At 47.1% G+C, this 18,843-nt stretch overlaps 1 protein-coding gene and 1 long non-coding RNA gene across 2 annotated transcripts in view; both read left to right on the forward strand.

Moving 5' to 3' along the window:
* LOC141988819 (uncharacterized) overlaps positions 1-12,133 on the forward strand; it is a 58,610-nt gene extending 46,477 nt beyond the window's left edge. The window contains exon 3 of the long non-coding RNA XR_012639836.1: positions 12,107-12,133. This is a non-coding gene — a long non-coding RNA (uncharacterized LOC141988819). The remainder of the gene's footprint in view (positions 1-12,106) is intronic.
* MUC2 (mucin 2, oligomeric mucus/gel-forming) overlaps positions 1-18,843 on the forward strand; it is a 174,643-nt gene that overhangs the window by 59,325 nt on the left and 96,475 nt on the right. The window lies entirely within an intron of this gene.

Here is an 18,843-nt window from a genome sequence, read left to right on the forward strand (position 1 = left end):
CCTGGGATTACTTTAAGTCAAAGCTGCAGTAGCTATCAGAAGCCTGCTTCCCAAAAAAGGGGAAAAAATTCATAGGCAGGAGTTGTAGACCAAGCTGGATGAGCAAGCATCTCAGAGAGGTGATTAAGAAAAGCAGAAAGCATACAGGGAGTGGAAGACGGGCGGGATCAGCAAGGAAAGCTACTTTATTGAGGCCAGAACATGTAGGGATAAAGTGAAACAGCCTAAAAGTCAAGTAAAGTTGGATCTTGCAAAGGGAATTAAAACCAATAGTAAGAGGTTGTATAACCATATAAATAAGAAGAAAACAAAGAAAGAAGTGGGACAGCTAAACACTGAGGATGGAGTGGAGGTCAAGAATAATCTAGGCATGGCCCAATATCTAAACAAATACATTGCCTCCGTCTTTAATAAGGCTAATGAGGATCTTAGGGATAATGGTAGCATGACAAATGGGAATGAGGATATGGAGGTAGATAGTACCATATCTGAGGTAGAAGCAAAACTCGAACAGCTTAATGGGACTAAATCAGGGGGCCCAGATAATCTTCATCCAAGAATATTAAAGGAATTGGCACATGAAATTGCAAGCCCATTAGCAAGAATTTTTAATGGATCTGTAAACTCAGGGGTTGTACCATATGACTGGAGAATTGCTAACATAGTTCCTATTTTTAAGAAAGGGGAAAAAAAAGTGATCCAGGTAACTACAGGCCTGTTAGTTTGACATCTGTAGTATGCAAGGTCTTGGAAAAAATGTTGAAGGAGAAAGTAGTTAAGGACATTGAAGTCAATGGTAAATGGGACAAAATACAACATGGTTTTACAAAAGGTAGATCGTGCCAAACCAACCTGATCTCCTTCTTTGAGAAAGTAACAGATTTTTTAGACAAAGGAAATGCAGTGGATCTAATTTACCTAGATTTCAGTAAGGCATTTGATACGGTGCCACATGGGGAATTATTAGTTAAATTGGAAAAGATGGGGATCAATATGAAAATTGAAAGGTGGATAAGGAATTGGTTAAAAGGGAGACTACAGCGGGTCATACTGAAAGGTGAACTGTCAGGCTGGAGGGAGGTTACCAGTGGAGTTCCTCAGGGATCGGTTTTGGGACCGATGAAATTGAATAGTGAGAAGTGTAAGGTCATGCATTTAGGGATTAATAACAAGAATTTTAGTTATAAGCTGGGGACGCATCAGTTAGAAGAAATGGAGGAGGAGAAGGAGCTTGGAGTATTGGTGGATCACAGGATGACTATGAGCCGCCAATGTGATATGGCCGTGAAAAAAGCTAATGCGGTCTTGGGATGCATCAGGCGAGGTATTTCCAGTAGAGATAAGGAGGTGATAGTACCGTTATACAAGGCACTGGTAAGACCTCACTTGGAATACTGTGTGCAGTTCTGGTCTCCCATGTTTAAGAAGGATCAATTCAAACTGGAACAGGTACAGAGAAGGGCTACTAGGATGATCCAAGGAATGGAAAACCTGTCTTATGAAGGGAGACTCAAAGAACATGGCTTGTTTAGCCTAACCAAAAGAAGGTTGAGGGGAGATATGATTGTTCTCTATAAATATATCAGAGGGATAAATATTGGAGAGGGAGAGGAATTATTTAACCTTAGTACCAATGTGGACACAAGAACAAATGGATATAAACTGGCCATCGGGAAGTTTAGACTTGAGATTAGATGAAGGTTTCTAACCAGCAGAGGAGTGAAGTTCTGGAATAACCTTCCAAGGGAAGCAGTGGGGGCAAAAGACCTATCTGACTTCAAGATTAAACTCAAGAAGTTTATGGAGGAGATGGTATGATGGGATAACATGATTTTGGCAATTAATTGTTCTTTAACTATTCTTGGTAAATACGCCCAATGGCCTGTGATGGGATGTTAGATGGGGTGGGATCTGAGTTACTACAGATAATTCTTTCCTGGGTATCTGGCTGGTGAATCTTGCTCATATGCTCAGGTTTCAGCTGATCGCCATCTTCAAACTTTGCCACCACACTATTCACTCCCCTTTTCAGATCATTTATGAATTTGTTGAAAGCTGTCCATTTATTCCTATACTTTGTTTCCTATCTTTTAACCAGCTATTGATCCATGAGAGGACCTTTCCTCTTATCCCATGACTGTGTAGTTTGCTTATGAGCCTCTGGTGAAGGACCTTGCAAAGGGTTTCTGAAAGTCCAGGTACACTATATCCACTGGATCACTCGTGTCCACATGTTTGTTGACACCCTCAAAGAATTCTAGTAGATTGGTGAGGCATGATTTCCCTTCACAAAAGCCTTGTTGACTCTTCTCCAGCATATCATGTTGATCTATGTGTCTGATAATTCTGTTCCATACTGTAGTTTCATCCAACTTGCCTGGTACTGAATTTAGGATGATTGTAATTGCCAGGATCACCTCTGGAGCCTTTTAAAAAATTGGCATTACATTAGCTACCCTCCAGTTATCTGGTACAGAGGTTGATTTAAGTGATAGGTTACATACCACAGTTAGTAGTTCTGCAATTTAATTTCTGAGTTCCTTCGGAAATCTTGAGTGACTATCATCTGGTCATGGTGACTTATCACTGTTTAAAGTATCAATTTGTTTTGCTATAGACACAACTTAAATAAAAATGTAATTACCTTTCAAACTAAAGTAATTCTCTTCTTCTTCTCTCCTTATCCATTATTGGATTTATGTAGTAGTTATTCCATTGCACAAGACATTTCTAAAGTTTTCTTTGTTCTTTACAATCACGGAAACAGGAAATGTTATACCAATGATTTTGCAACACTGCAGAAATGTGTCCTCACACTATATGCCAACATAATGACTTAGTATCATATTGTAATGCATATTGGAAGGCCTGAAATAACTTAGAGTATTTAGCAGGTTTGGATTGCAGATCTACTCGTGCCAAGGCTATATCCTGTTTCCTTAGTATCTGTGTCCCACATTCCAGGCTGCAATTCAGACCAGTGAGAAGTTGTATCATCACTTGTGTTATAACCCTGAGTGCCCCAAAATGCTTCTGCTACTTGTGGCTTCCTGCCTGGGACACACACAGCAGCCGTAGTTAGCATGCACTTCATGTTCTGTACGCTGTAGAACTCTGACTCAACCATTTTGAAATCAACAGTCTTCCAGCAGCAGTTATCACAGACACGCTCTTGTCTTATCAGACTTGGTTAATGTAAGCAGGTGACCTCAACACATCCTTGATCCTGAACTTTCCCAAACCTGTGTGCTCTGCAAGGTCCATCCCTGTAGGTACTGAGTTCCTGTCCCTTTGCAATGGGCTTCCAACCATTCTGTCTGTGTTTGGGTGCAGTGGTGGATTATCCTAGGGCAGATCTTTCCACCACCATTGGAAAGCTAGTGTCTCTTACACATGCAGTTTAAATGTAGAGAGAGAAGAAGTTTAGAAGGTAGATGAATGTATTGTTTGCACAGGACTATTAACAGTCACATTCTCCTTTTCATATAGATTTGCTATCCAAATCTTAGGTCAGTTTACCTGAATCAAAGGTTGTGTATGTATTTTGTTTAAAATATCGGCACAGTGTTTAAAAAAACACTACCACTTCCTAATTTGTACTTGAATGTTTTTGATTTGGCACTCTGCTTAAACAAGAGAGGGGTCAATGAAAAATCCATTAGCAAAAGTAGAGGAAAAACAGAGTGGAGAGCCTTTGAAGTGAAAAACAAATACAGAAAGACTATGGAAAAAGGAGCGGAGAGGTGGAGACAGAAAATTTCCAATTAAAAAAATCTATATATCTACCATGTATAGGTATATGTGTATTATATATGTACATGCTTGAAACAGCCTTGTTTGGGGGATTCTTCTAATACTAATATTCCATTTAGCTAGAAAACCAAGCCTTTAAAAAATAATTGGGGAGGCCCGAGGTTTACATTATATGAAAAAGGAATATATAGTAATGTGTGTAGTGAGGCAGAGTGGTTTCACTCCAGAACACAATGGGTTAATCCATCTTGCTGGGCTCAGCTAACCCAGCCCTGCCCCCTTTCCAGGAAGTATGGGGGTGGAGCAGGAAGTATAAGGGCAGTGTCCTGCAGCTCAATTGAGGCCAGACCAGGGAAGGAACCAGACATCCTTCCCTGAGGACCGAAGCACCAGCAGAGCCCTCAACTGGCTGGGGCAGACGATGACTCCCCTGAGCCAGCCTGCAGAGAAGGCCCTTCTGCCCTGGGAGATGGAGAGACTGACAGAGGAAGTAGAGAATGAGCTGCTCAACGCGGAAATGAGGTACCAAGCCCCAGCAGCTGTGGAGCAGCTCCACCAGACGCTGATAGGAAGTAGCCCAGGGAAGTGAGACCTTGACTCAGCTGTGTTGCTGGGAGACAAGGCAGTGACCCCCCGCTTACCTTGTGGCAGGATCACCCATTGTTTCCAAGGCTCTGGACTGGGACCTGGTGGATTAGGGTGGGCGCAGGTTACCCTACCTCCAGCCCTGCACTTGGGGCTGGATGACCCCTAGGCTAGGAGACCTGAGCCACAGACTGCTGACGGGCTTAGCTCCGTCCAGGAGGCCTGAGCTACCACTTGTCCAGTGACCTTCTGAGATCGAGGACACCTGATCGACCCACCAGGCACGAGCACCAATTCCCTGCTGCTGCCAAAGGGGTTGCCCTAACCCTGAGACTCCAGGAAGCTTACAAAAGTGGTGGAGAATGTGGGCAACAACCCACCCCTGAGGTGAGGGGATGGACGGAACATGAACCTGAGTCACCGGCTGGAGAGAGGCAGAGAGTTCCCCCCTCCCACCCTGATGGAGAAAGAGAAGTCAATAAAGTGGCTTGCCAAGGGCCATCAACAGCAATAGGCCGCCCAACAACAGAAGCTCCTCCAACAGCTGGGCAACAAACAGCAGCAGCTGATTCGAGAATTGGAGTCCCAGCATCAGGAGCTGCAGCAGCAATGCCTGTAACAGATCACTGCTGTGCTGCAGCTGCCACGACACCTGGCCCCAGGGCAGAGCATCCCTGATATACCCATATGTCTGACCAAGATAGGGCTTGATGATGACCTGGAGACCTTTCTGGTCACATTCAAACAGGTCTCCTTGGCAGCAACATCCTCCTAGCATCATATTTGAGAGGCTCAGTGCAAGCTACAGCCCAAGACTACACTCAAGTGAAAAGCGTGATGCTTGGCACTCTGGAAATTATGCCTGATATGTTCTGGCAGTGGTTCCAGGGAGCGATGTACCCCCTTGGGGCCAGACTGTGGATGGTTGCACAGCATCTAAAGGATGCCTACTGGTGGTGGCTCCAACCCGAGCAGCACGCTGGGGTTGAGGTTGCTGAACAGGTAATTCTGGAACAATTTATTCACATCCTACTGCCACAAGGAAGGACATGGGTCCTCCACCTTGAACCGGGGCCTGTGAGAGAGGCAATCACCTTGATGGAGAACTTTATGGCTGCCAGAAGCCCAGTCGGCAGACTGTGCAACCAAAAGAGGAACAATGGGCAGGGCTGTGGCCAGGACCAATTGAGAGACCCAGAGAAGAAGTGGAGAGTGATCCCGTGTACTGGAAGCAGTTGCCCAGAGCGTCAAGGGGGCCCCAGAGCCCGCTAATCTAATGATGGAAACCCGGGTCCCTGCAAACCCAACCTTCTTGACAAGTCCTAGAGACCAGCCCAAGAGACCTGAAATCAGCCTGTTTTTCACCTGAGGCCATTATGGCCACGTCTGCTGAGAGTGCCCTGCAATGAATTGTGACTTCAGACAAGTCTGGACTAGGAAGGCTCAGGCTTGGATACAACCCTCTGGTAAGCTGATGATCCCTGTGGAAATCGATGAGGTACAGATTGCTGTGTTCATGGACTCGGAGTGTGGACAGACACTCATGCTGAGACAGCATCCCCAACTCAAATCTGCAGGGAGAAGTCATCGGTTTACAGTGAATCCATGGGGATGTGAAGCCATACCCCAGTGTGCATGTCGCTGTGACTATGAATGATGAAACCCGAATAATGATGGTAGGCTTGATCTCGAAGTTCGCCTACCCAGTCATCCTCGGCTGTGATTGGACAGGATTTGTGACGGTTCTACGTACCATAATTCCTGAGCCAGACAACCCTGAACCTGCATTCAAGGGGGAACTCCTTGAGGAAATGTGGGATACATCTGGTAATACCAGCACTGATGTCGAGGAAACCCAGGACAGCGAGCTCAACCACCTGGATAAGGAGATAGACCCTGTTCACCAACACAGGGAGGATCTGCCAAACCTGGGAGCTTATTTTGGCTGAGACCAGTGAGTAGACCCTATGCAAATGGGAGGGGTCATGGAGCCCTGATTAGTGATGCAGTACCCCCAGTTTGAGCTAAAGGAGGACAACATGTACCAAGTTGACTGTGACCCATAGATGCAAGAAGCCCAGACCCATTTGGTAGTCCCCCAGTGCTACAGACGAGCTGTCATGAGATTTTCCCATGACATCTCCACTGCTGGACATTTGTACCATGCAAAGATGGCCTGAATTTTGGCGCACTTTTTCTGGCCAGGAATCCATTGGGACGTAACAGACTTTTGCAGCTCCTGCCCAGAATGCCAGCTCATCACTCCATGGGGAGCACCAAAGTCATCAAGTCCCACTACCCATTGTGGGGGTACCCTTCTAGAGGATTGCCATGGACCGCGTGGGACCCCTTGAGGAGACCATCACCATTTTCAGGTACATTTTGGTGATCCTGGACTGTGCTACCCGCTTCCCTGAAGCAATTCCCCTCTGGAACATCACAGCTTGGGCTATCGTGGCCAAGATATTCAAGGCCTTTGCTTGAGTAGGTCTCCTCTGAGCAATCTTGACAGACTTTGGGACAAACTTTACTTTGAGGCTGCTCAAACAAGTCTGTGACCTGCTGGGCATTCAGATGATGCAGACATCTGTGTATCACTCTCAGATTAACAGTTTAGCCGAAGAACCTCAAGGTCATGCTCCGGAGGTTTCCCCGAGGGAGCTCTGCTATTGGGACCAGCTCATCCTCCTTTTGCTATTTGCAATTCAGGAAGTTCTCCAATCATCAACCAAGTTCTCTCCATTTAAGCTGCTTTATGGGAGACAGCCAGGGGACTCCTGGACCTGTGTGTGAGAACTGAGAGCAGGCACCTTCCCCTTTGCAAGATCTCCCGCAGTATGTCCTCCAACTGTGGGACCATCTGGAGAAGATGGGTGCTTTATGTGACAACCTCTACAATGCTCAGAAATCACAGGAGAAGGCTTATAACCACAGGGCCCAGGAAAGGGCTTTGAAGCTGGGGTTAGGGTTCTCCTGTTGCTCCCCTCTGAGCAGTCAAAACTGATGGCAGGGGCCCTATGAAGTGATCTGCCAAGTGGGGCCCGTTAACTATGAGATCTGGTAGCTGGACAAGAGAAAGAAATGACAAATTTATCATGTAAACCTCTTGAAACCCTGGCAGGATCTGGAGGAGGTCTGCTGATTGTCCCATATAACCCCAAACTGGAATTTGGTGCACAGGTCCCCATCCCGACTGACGCTGAGGAACCCCAAATCAGAGACACTCTGACTCACGAACAAAAGAAGCAAGTCAGTAGTCTGCTGAAAGCCTTCCCCAAGACCTTCAGGGCCCAGTCAGGACAAACCACCCTCATGCAGCACACAATCCTGACAGTGTTGGGAAAGATAGTTCGTGAGAACACTTGGCCCCTGCTGCAGCGAATGCGAGAGACAGTGGAGGAGGAGGTCCAAGCCATGATAGAGCTTGGGGTAACTGAGGAGTCCCAGAGTGAGTGGCACCCTCAAGGCATATTTTTTTTCTCCCAGGTGGGGGAAGATGAATTCGCCACCTCCAGTCGGAGATGGACTTGAGGGGTGCATTTGTGTAGTGAGGCAGAGTGGCCTCACTCCGGGACAGAGGAGGTTAACCCACCTTTCTGGACTCAGCTAATCCTGCTCTGCCCCCATTGCAGGAAGTACGGGGGTGTGGCAGGAGGTATAAGAGTAGGGCCCTGTAGCTCATTTGGGGTCAGAACAGGGAAGGAGTCAGATATCCTTCTCAGGGAGCTGAAGCAGCAGCAGAGCCCTCACTGGCTGGGGCAGACTATGACTCCCCTGAGCCAGCCTGCAGAGAAGGCCAGCCGCTGCCCTGGGAGATGGAGAGATCCAGAGAGGAAGCAGAGAGTGAGCCCTCAACATGGAGATGAGCAGCCAGGCTCCAGCAGTCATGGAGCAGCCCCACCAGCTTCCCACAGGTAGTAACTCAGGGAATTGAAACATTGACTTGGCTTCGTTGCCAGGAGACAAAGCAATGACCCCACGCTTCCCTGCTGACCCTGTGACGGGATCGCCCATTGCTTCTAGGCTGGGACCTGGTGGAGGAGGGTGGGCCTTGGACTCCCTACCCTTGGCCCTGCCTTTGGGGATGGATAAGCTAGGGTTGACAGGCATCCAGTTTTTGACTGGAATGCCTGGTCAAAAAGGGACCCTGGTGGCTCAAGTTAGCACTGCTGACTAGGCTGTTAAAAGTCGGGTCGGTGGTGCAGTGGGGCTAAGGTAGGCTGCCTGCCTGCCCACCCTGGCTCCATGCATTCCCAGCAGTGGCTGGCATGTCCAGTCCCTAGGCGCAGGGGTGGCCAAGGAAGCTCAGTGTGCTTCCCCTGCCTTGAGTGCTGGCTCCGCAGCTTCCATTGACTGCAAACTGTGGCCAATGGGAGCTGCGGGGGTGGTGCCCGTGGGTGCGGGCAGTACGCACAGCGCAGAGCCTCCTGGCCGCGCCTCTGCCTAAGGGCTGGACATGCCAGTTGCTTCTCGGAGCAGCGCAGAGCCAGGGCAGGCAGGGAGCCTGCCTTAGTCCCGCTGCATCGCTGACTGGGAGCTGCCTGAGGTAAGTGCTGCCCGGCTGGAGCCTACACCTAAATCCCCTGCCCCAGGTCGGAACCCCCTCCTGCACCCTAACTCCCTCCCAGAGCCTGCACCCCATACCTCCTCTCACACTCCAACCCTCTGCCCCAGCCTGGAGTCCCCTCCTACACCCCAGAGTCCACACCCCCAGATGGAGCCTGCACCCCCTCCGGCACCCCAACTCCATGACCCTGCCCAGTGAAAGTGAGTGAGGGTGGGGGAGAGCGAGTGACGGAGGGAGGGGGGCTGGAGTGAGTGGGGCCTCAGAAGGAGTGGAGCAGGGCCTCAGGGAAGGGGTGGAGCAGGGGCGGGGAAAGGGTGTTCAGTTTTGTGCAATTAGAAAGTTGGCAACCCTAGGATGAGCCCTAATCCCTAGGCCAGGAGGTCTGAACCACAGACTGCTTATCAGCTTAGAACCATCCAGGAGGCCTGAGCTACCATTTGCCCAGTGACCTGCTGTGATCCAGGACACTGGATCGACCCACCTGGCATAAACACTGATTTCCTGCTGCCGTCGAAGGGGGCGCCCTGGCCCTGAGACCCAAGGAGCCTTACAATGTGATATAAAGGTTTAATCAACATGAGTTTGGGATGATGAAATTACTTCACAAATGGTGAAGCCAAAAATGCGTTGTGTAGATCATCCCAAATGAGTGCCAATCATATCTTAATACCACATCACACAATCATGTACTTTGGATATGTCACACACACACACTAGAGAACATTTTTAAAATATTTTAGAGTTTTTAAAAATATTGTGACTGTCTTTTGTATCCCTTTCTCTATAAAGCCAGACTACCTCTGTATCATGAGTCTAACTGAATGGGGTTCAGAGAGAAAAAGAGGTGGAAAATAGCTTTTCTATATATAAAATGGTCACAAATTTTAAGTCCTGCACCTAGGGACTTTCCAGGGCCTAGAAGCAAGTACTCCATGTGCACTTGGAAAGATGAAAATGCTCTCTGTGCTGTGGTTTACAGTTCCTTTATCTAACCCAGCGGAGTCATAACATGTAAGACCTTATAGCTGTCACTGGGCCAGGACTTCTTCCGAGATTCCAAAGCCAGAAGGGACCACTGAGATCATCTGGTCTGACCTGCTGTGTAATACAGGCCATGGAACTTCCCCCCAAAAATTCCTAGAGCATGTTTTTTAGAAAAAACATCCAATCTTGATTTTAAAATTGACTGTGATGGAGAATCCTTAATACTTCTATCTTGTACTGCAGACTCCCAGGACTGGTAAGACGGTGTATTGTCTTTTTTGTTTTTTTAACTATAGCTGTCCATTTGAATACAACAAATAACATCTGAGACAGAGGGTTTTCAAAAGGGTTTTCAGCCTTTTATAAAAAAAGGTTACAGAATTCATAAGGACATAACTATTGCTACTTACACAGATTTTATTTTTAGTCTTTTGTTTATTACCTTTCCCTAAACAGAAGCCATGGTGCCATTTGCTGTCAGAGGAGGTAACCTTTGCTGGAAGTAAGTGGCCTCATAATAAGACTTATAATTAATGTATGATCTGCAGTTGAATTACAAATGCTTTTAGTCAAGTTTACTACACTGATCTGGGGCATGAATGTCACACTGAGGTGATTAATTTTGTGTGCAATCCATGGATCATGAAGAATTAAGTCAATGAGGCACACAGAAGGATACATGTCCTGCCAAATACCTAGTGGTCATGCATAAAGACCTTTAATTAAATTGTAATGAGGGTCATATTAATTATTAATGTCTTCTTAATCAATGAAACTAATGGAGTACTTGTGGCACCTTAGAGACTAACCAATTTATTTGAGCATGAGCTTTCGTGAGCTAATTTTGGGAAATCTCAGTGCTACTCCAATGTTACAGTTTCATACTTTTCCTAGGCTTTTTCTAGGTCCCATGTGAGAGCTCACTTCTGCAATCTAGTGATAGGAACATCTCTCTAACTGATCAGAAAGTCTTTGACTCGCCTCTTCATTCTGGGCTTGCTTTTTCATCTTATAATACTATTCCTCCTCCTTTTCCTCAAATACTGACCAACATCACAACAGCAATCCTAAAACTACAAGGCTTAAGTTGTCATCTGAGAACATATGAAATGTTGTTAATAGGTAATATTGCACTCAGACACCCAGCTTAAATTTAAGGGAAAATACCAGAAGGAAATATTTATAAGAACTAAATTTAAAATGTTCAGCATCATCTAATATTTAATTTGACTTAGTAAACTATTCCTTTTTAGTACTGGATTTGTCAAAATGCATTTTCCCTGTAAAATCCCACGTGGGTTCTGGGCTTTGTTAATTTCTGAGCATAAGATAAATGATTCTGTATTTCCTCTCTTCAGAAACAGATGATCCTGAGGAGCCAGATTGAGAATATATTTCCTGTTTACATTTTGCTGATTTTACACATTTTATGTAGGTCACACAGGGCTGAGTGTTGAAAACACTGGTCCTTTGGAAGCTATGGAAATATTTTTCCATAAATGGCAACACAGGGCCACTAAAGTGTGCTAAACGTTACATCTTTCTCCTCAAGACTAGCAGCATTTCTGGTGTCATCATTAATTATCAACCTCTCCAAATTTAGTGGAGTGCTTAGCTTGTTGGTGAAGTGTTATAAGCCTTTCCTCCTAGTTAAGCAAATAGTTTATTTTGTTCTAAGAGCATTAAAAAGTGATTTGTGTCTGACGTCAGATGCAAAGGACCTGTAAGTGAGTATAGACAGTTTCCTTTCATGATAAGCAGGAAACAGACACATCTATATGGCAGGGTCTTTGTTTTTGTTGCTTTACAGGTCAGTGAATGGTATAACTACACTAGCCACTGGAGTCAGTCGATAAAGGTCTCTGTTGTGTGCCAGGAAATAGTGTTCTCATACCAGTGCTCTTGTGTGACGCACATTTATTTCAAAGAGGCCACAGTACCTGAAGGCACAGGCTTTGAAGATGAGATGTCAACTTGTTGTAGTTTTGATAATTAAAGGCTAGATTATGGCCACAAGGGGAAGATGGGGGGAAAGGAGGCAAAAAGCCATCCTCATCACATGCAGCCAATGTTGTCAACTCTCACAATTTAATCACTAGTAATGTGATTTTTGACCCCTGCTGGAGATAATCGGACCAAGACTCAAGAAACTCCAGCCCGCACACAATTTTCAGCCTTGCTCTGATTGGCTACTTTCCTCACTTCCATGTCTGCTAGGGAAGAGACAACATTCTCACTGGAGGGAAAAGGAAATGAGAAAGAGGCCAGCAGCTTGAGGCTGCTCCATTCCGGAACTTCTGCTGTGAAAAATAGGTCAGTCTACTCTCTGCTCCCCCTTCCCCTCTCCATCCCTGAAACATCAGGACTGGGAATGGGGGCGGATTGAAGCTCGAGCTATCCCCCGCACCGAGGCCCGGCAAGGGGGAGAATGGGGATCCTGCTCCAAATGCTCCCAGGCCTGGGAAGGGGTGAAGAATCCCTGAAGCTACAGGAGGAACAGAGGTGCACTGAGGGGCAAGGGAAGATGTAGGGTTGAGGGATCTGAGCTGCACTGTGGCTGGGGGGACATGCACAATTAGAGTTTTGGGGTTTAGGGAGAATTTGTATGCCCCACACCATCAGGCTACATTTTATACAAATCATTGCCATTTGATCTTGTTCTGAGAGCTCTTGCAGTGTGGGAAAAAATCATCTTACTCCCTATATTTGGGGGAGCTGGCAATATTGTAATTGTTGCACACACATGGGGGTGGAGGAAGCAGGGGGACTTCAAAAATCAAAAGACAGACTAAAAAACATAAAATGTAAAAAAAAACCCTCAAACAATCCCCCCCCCAAACAAAACCCTAATGATTTTAGGGTCAATCTCATGATTTTTTGTAGTATGACTTGATTTTTTTACTTTTGTGGTTGGCAATACTGTGCACCTGTGCAAGGGGATGCTGCAAGCTTGAAACTGGCTTTTCCTCTCGTAGCGAACCCACTGGCTCATTAGTGATACTCTCTCCTCCTAAAGAAAAGGATTATGTCACAGGCCATTGTGAGGGATAGGGAGACCCAGTTCAATATCTGGCTGGTAAAGAGGTTCTTAAACTTCATTGCACTGTGACCCCCTTCTGACCACAGTGCCAACAGAAATTACCACATGACCCAGGAGGGGGGACCAAAGCCTGAGCCTGCCCAAGACCCACTATCTTGGTAGGGTGGACAAAGCCGAAGCTTGAGCCCCACCACCCTGTGTGTGTGTGTGGGCCAAAGCTGAAGTCTAAGGGCTTGAGCCCTGGGTAGTAGAGCTCAGGCTTCTGCTTCAACCCCAGGCCCCAGCAAGTCTAACACCAGCTCTGGTGACCCCATTAAAACAGGGTCATGACCCACTTTGAGGTCCCAACCCACAGTTTGAGATCCACTGTGGTAGAGGACTCTGTAATTCTGAGTGAACAGTAAGAAGAAAATGACACCGAGAGGGCACTAAGCTCAATCACAGGCAGAGCGATAGAGGGAGAATGTGCATGTGAGCAGAAGGTTGTGGAAAGCAACCAGGAAGATGGCTGCAGGTGGAAACCCAGGAGTAGCTGCAAGCAGGAGGCAACTACTACAGCTGGAAGATGGAAGTACCACGGAGGGGCTCCTTATGGGACTGCAGACCACAGGATTGAACTCTGGCTGATGGGACACTTGAAACCAGGGTGGGAATGTGGCATGCCAGAAAGTAGGCCCGAGAAGCGTGGTGGGTTACCACTGTGTCACCTTATTGAACTGGCTCTGGGGAATGAGTTAGGAAGTACTATATTGCTCTGCTCTTGCAGGTTTTCTCAAGCTACAGAGCCTAAACTGTTGTCCTACTTCCTTATTTAAACTCTTGAAAATAAGAATGGCTGGCTTGGATTTTATGTAGAGAAGGTTAAATAAAAAAGTGACAACAATTTTCTGTTGGAAAATGCAGAGTTGTCAAAAGTGAAAAATTTTGCAGAAACGTTAAAATGGTGCATTTCAAATTTATCATTGTTTCAATAATGTCAAGTCAGTTTTTCAATTTTTTCATGTTGATAATGTCAAAATGTTTAATTTAGACTTTATTATAATATGTTATATTATATTTATATTGTATTTAATTAAATATTTTTGACATTATTGAAACAATGTTTTTACCTTATTGAAGTGAAACATTTTGACATTGTGGAAACAAAATGTTTCAATGGTTCTGAATGGAAATTTTTCAGAATTTCTATTCTATGGCAAACTTAGAAATTTCAGCTTTTCATTGCAATTCAGAATGAAAACAAATTTCAAAACATTGGAACTTCCTGCAGAATGGAAATTTCATTTTCCAACTAGCTCTGATTTTCTGTCAGATTCCCTTGTTCCAGCTTCATTTTCTGTCACATCCAGCAGGGCTCCTAGCACCCAGCAGAGTTTCTCCTGCAGTGATTCTGCCTTGCTACTGGAGGGTGCTATGGTACCAGCACTGAGAGCAGGAAGACTGTTTCTTTTCCTCCTCTGCTCTCCATTCCTGTAGGTAATCAGTCAGCATGGTACTGGTGAGGGAAGAGAAGAAGGCAGCTGGATGCCTCAAGACCTTGCTGGCAGGGAGTTGAGAGGGTCAAATGGAGGAGACTGGGGCACAAGGATGAAGAGGCTGGAGGCATGAGGAATCCCCTGGAGCTCCTGTTACCTTGTTTTGCCCCACCAGCCACTTCTTACTTGACCCCTGTGAATCCCATGGACATTTGCAGGTCACTCTCCAGTTTCTGTCTGGTTCACTCTATCCAATCTGGACACACTTTCTGCTCCCAGAAATAAGCTCCTCCATCTCACTGGAGTGTTTTAGGGTAAGTATAGGCTATAATAACTGTATACACCTTAATAGTCTCATCTTTCAATCACTGAATATTGTCTTGAGCAAATGGGAAAATGGGGCTTTAACTAATTTGTTGTGATAAGTTAGGCCACCTGGTGGTACAAAGTGCTATTGAGACTTTGTGCCAAGAGTATTTATAAGCTTTATTTCCTGCCAGCGCCAGTAAAGACACTTAATCTATTCAATACAAGTTTATGAGTGGCTGGAATGTAGCACCTAGAGTTTGGAACACTTAGAGTTCTTGCCTATGAGCTTGTAGTACGCATAGCACACCACCAAATACCTACAAGTAACTGGCATACCACAACTCTCAGGGTACATCTACAGTTAGAGCTTGGGGTGTAATTCACAGCTTGAGGAGACATACGCTAGCTCTGACTGAGTTAGCGTGCTAAAAATAGAGTGTAGCCTTGGCAGCAGGAAGGGCTAGCTGCCCTGAGTATGTGCCTAGCATCTTGGATGGGTACATATTTGGGATGGCTAGGGCTTTATGCTCTATCTTTAGCAAGCTAGCTTGATCAGAGCTAGTGCAGTTGTGTGTCCTTGAGCTGAGAATTATACCCCCAGCTCAAAGTGTAGACACTCCCTCATTGACATCCTGCATGGGAGTCCATTATGACCTGACTGGTAAATGGTGTGACTCATAGCTGTGAGTTTATGGTACTGCAATTACATGGGTAAAACACCCCACGGAGCTGAGCAGAATATTTATTTAGAAGTTTATCTACAGACTTCTTCTATCAAGCTGTAGAGGGGTTTGGCTGAGGCTCGTCCCTCTCTGGGGCAGTGGGGGACCACACTGCCTCGGTACTTCCTTCCAGTTGTTGACAGGGAATTAGCCTAGCCGTGGGAGTCTCTCGCTGTGGCAGCAGTAGGGGCAAACACAGACAGTTATTCACACCTGGCCTGTGGTCAGTGGGCAATAGTGAGTCCAGGGCTCAGGTCCTCAGGCAGGAACTGAGCAACAGTTTAAACAATTAGCAGGGCCAGGCCCTGGGTCAGGGCGGTGGAGCAGAGAGTCAGTGGCTCAGGCCCTCAGCCAGGGGCTGAGCAAACACAGATAAACAACCAGCCCAGGCTCTCAGCTCAGAAAGGCCTGGGAGAGGGGCAGACTGCCACCCACAAGTTGGGTGGCAAGGGGGACGCAGGCCCTCCCACTCCACTGAGTCCCAGCTCGGGGCCCTTGCAGCGGCAGAAGACCCGCTGCTGAGTCAGTGGGGATCCTGGCCATAATACACTGATATTGACTCTGGCAGTGCTGCGGCAAGACTAGGGTCGGCTGCCCCGGGCTACTTCCTAACTCCCTCTCTGGAGGTACCTGGGTCCAGACGGTGTCCTCCGGGGGGGTCAAGAACCATGGATAACTGGCGAGGGATAGGTTTGGCAGCTCCTCTGGGTAACTGGCGAGGGGCAGGCTTGACAGTCCTCTGGGCTCTGGTCAGCATCAGGGGTTGGTCGGGCTGGCCTGTCTTCAGGTCTGCCAACCGGGAGCTAGGCCGCAGGCATCTGGCCTCTCCAGTGGCTGCTTCTCTAGTGAGCTCTGGGGTTGGGCTTTTATACTTCCTGTCCTGCGCCTTGACCTCTGGGGGGCAGGCACAGGACTCGCCGGCTCCGCCTACTTTGGTGTCTGGAGGGGCTCATCTCTCTCTGGGATGGCAGGGGACCTCCGCCCCCCTTCAAGTCTGGCTCCCGCTTGTCGGGGCCAGACCCTTCCATACCTCCCAGGCAGGATGGAAAGTCTGCATTCATGTGGTCCTTACCCGCCCTATGGCAAACAGTAAAAGCATACGGCTGTAGTGCCAGGTACCAGCGCATTATTCTTGTATTATTATTTTTCATTTTGGCCAGCCACTGGAGCAAGGTGGTAGTTGGTGACCAACGTGAATGGGCCCCCGAGGAGGTAGTAACACAGGATGTCACAAGCCCATTTCACTGCAAAGGCCTTTATCTCTACCTCCGTGTAGTTCTTCTCCTGCTAAAACAATTTCTGGCTAATATACGAGACCGGGTGTTCATCCATCTCCTGGGACAGGACGGCCCCAAGTCCTACCTCTGTCTGTCTGGAGGATGAACTCCTGGTCAAAGTCTGGGCTATATAGGACAGATTCATGGCAGAGACTCTCTTTGAGTGTCTGAAAGGTGTCTTCGCACTCTGGGGTCCAAACTACATGCTGGGGGCTGTCCTTGGTAAAAAGCCCGGTCAAGGGGGCTGCGATGGATGCATATCGGGGAATAAAACGCCAATAGTAGCTGGCAAGTCCCAGGAACTGGCGCACTTGGTGCTTCATGGTGGGTAGCAGGCAGGCCGCCAGGGCCTGAACTTTTCCCACAAGGGGCTTCACTTGTCCTCTCCTGATGGTGTAGTCGAGATATGTGGCCTCTTGCCATCCAAAGCGGCATTTTTTTTGGATTGGCCGTCAACCTGGCTGCCCACAGGGACCTCAGGACCACAGTTACCTGCTCTAGGTGGTCCTCCCAATGGTGGCTGTAAACAACAACATCATCCAGGTATGCTGCAGCGTCGTCTTGGTGGGGTTGGAGAATGCGGTCCATCAGCCGTTGAAACGTTGCCGGTGCCCTATGGAGGCTGAAGGACATCCGAGTAAATTGATACAGGCCCTTGGGGGTGGCAAATGTGGTCTTTTCCCTGGAGGCGGGGTCGAGGGGAATCTGCCAGTACCCTTTGCTCAGATCGAGAGTGGTGAGGAAGCAGGCCTCCCCTAAACGGCCCAGCAGTTCATCTACACGGGACATCGGATACGTGAATTTTGAAATGGCATTGATGCATCGGAAATCGATACAGAAGCACTGTCTTACATCGGGCTTGGGTACCAGCACTACCAGGCTATGCCATTCGCTCTGCGATGGTTTGATGACTCCCAGGTCTGGCATAGACTGTACTTCCTCCTTGATGTCTTGCCGCATGCAGTGCAGCAAGGGCCTGGTCAGTTCCTTCCTACTGCTTCCTAACTCCCCCTCTAAAGGTACCTAGGTCCGGAGGGTGTCCTCCGGGGGGTCAAGCACCATGGGCTGGCCCGGGTAACTGGCAAGGGGCAGGCTTGACAGTCCTTGGAGCTCTGGTCAGCATCAGGCGTTGGTCGAGCAGGTCAGTCTTCAGGTCTGCCGCCGATTGCCAGGGTCTCCCAACTGGGAGCTTGTCTGCGGGCGTCTGGCCTCTCCCACGGCTGCTCCTCCAGTGAGCTCTGGGGTTGGGCTTTTATACTTCCTGTCCTGTGCCTTGACCTCTGGGGGCTGGCGCAGGACTCGCTGGCTCCACCCACTTTGGTGTCCGGAGGGGCTTGTCCCTCTCCGTGGCAGCGGGGGACCACACCGCCTCGCTACACAGCCAAACCATTTTTGTTGATACTTTAAAGCAGATGCTTAAACACATTTCACTGTAATGCAATTAAATAAAAAAGGGGCGCAAGAGGGTAAACTATACTGTCCTACAGTTGTAACCTTATTTAGAAATAATAAAAAATAAACTAATACTCAGGGATGAACATGGCTACAACAACACTTGCATACAAAAAATAAACTTTGTCAGTTTCTGTAGCAACCCCACTCTGTTTTATAATCACAATAAATGCTTTCAATTGTTTGTAGTTGCACTTCTTGAATGGTTGGAAACAACTGATCTTCAGCCTCATGCAATTCAATACACATGAAGTTACAACTGTACGGCAATATAGTTCACCCTTTCGTGCCCCTTTTTTATTTTACTGCATTACAGTGAAACCTGTTTAAGTATCTGCTGAAGGTGTCAACAAAAATGGTTTGCCTGATAGATAAATTGTTTGCCTGATTGTTTGTCTATAGATAAAAGCTGAGTTAAATTCTTTTGGAAACTTTGGAGCTATTTAAAATTAGATGCTTATGGTTCTTATTGAAGGTTTTTTCTGTAGGCGTTAACCATTTATTGCTTTGTGTTTCTTCCATATTTGTAAGGGTGTAAAGAAAAATATCTTCCCTCATAGATTCCCAATACCCTATGTTTCTGATAAGCAGTTATTTTCAAGAGCTCCTCAGACCCACCCAAACTCTTAATTTTTCTTTCTTACCACATTCGACCTTGGTCTCTATTATGATCTTTCTC

This window comes from Natator depressus, chromosome 6, assembly GCF_965152275.1.
Source record: "Natator depressus isolate rNatDep1 chromosome 6, rNatDep2.hap1, whole genome shotgun sequence".
NCBI classification, from domain to species: domain Eukaryota; kingdom Metazoa; phylum Chordata; order Testudines; family Cheloniidae; genus Natator; species Natator depressus.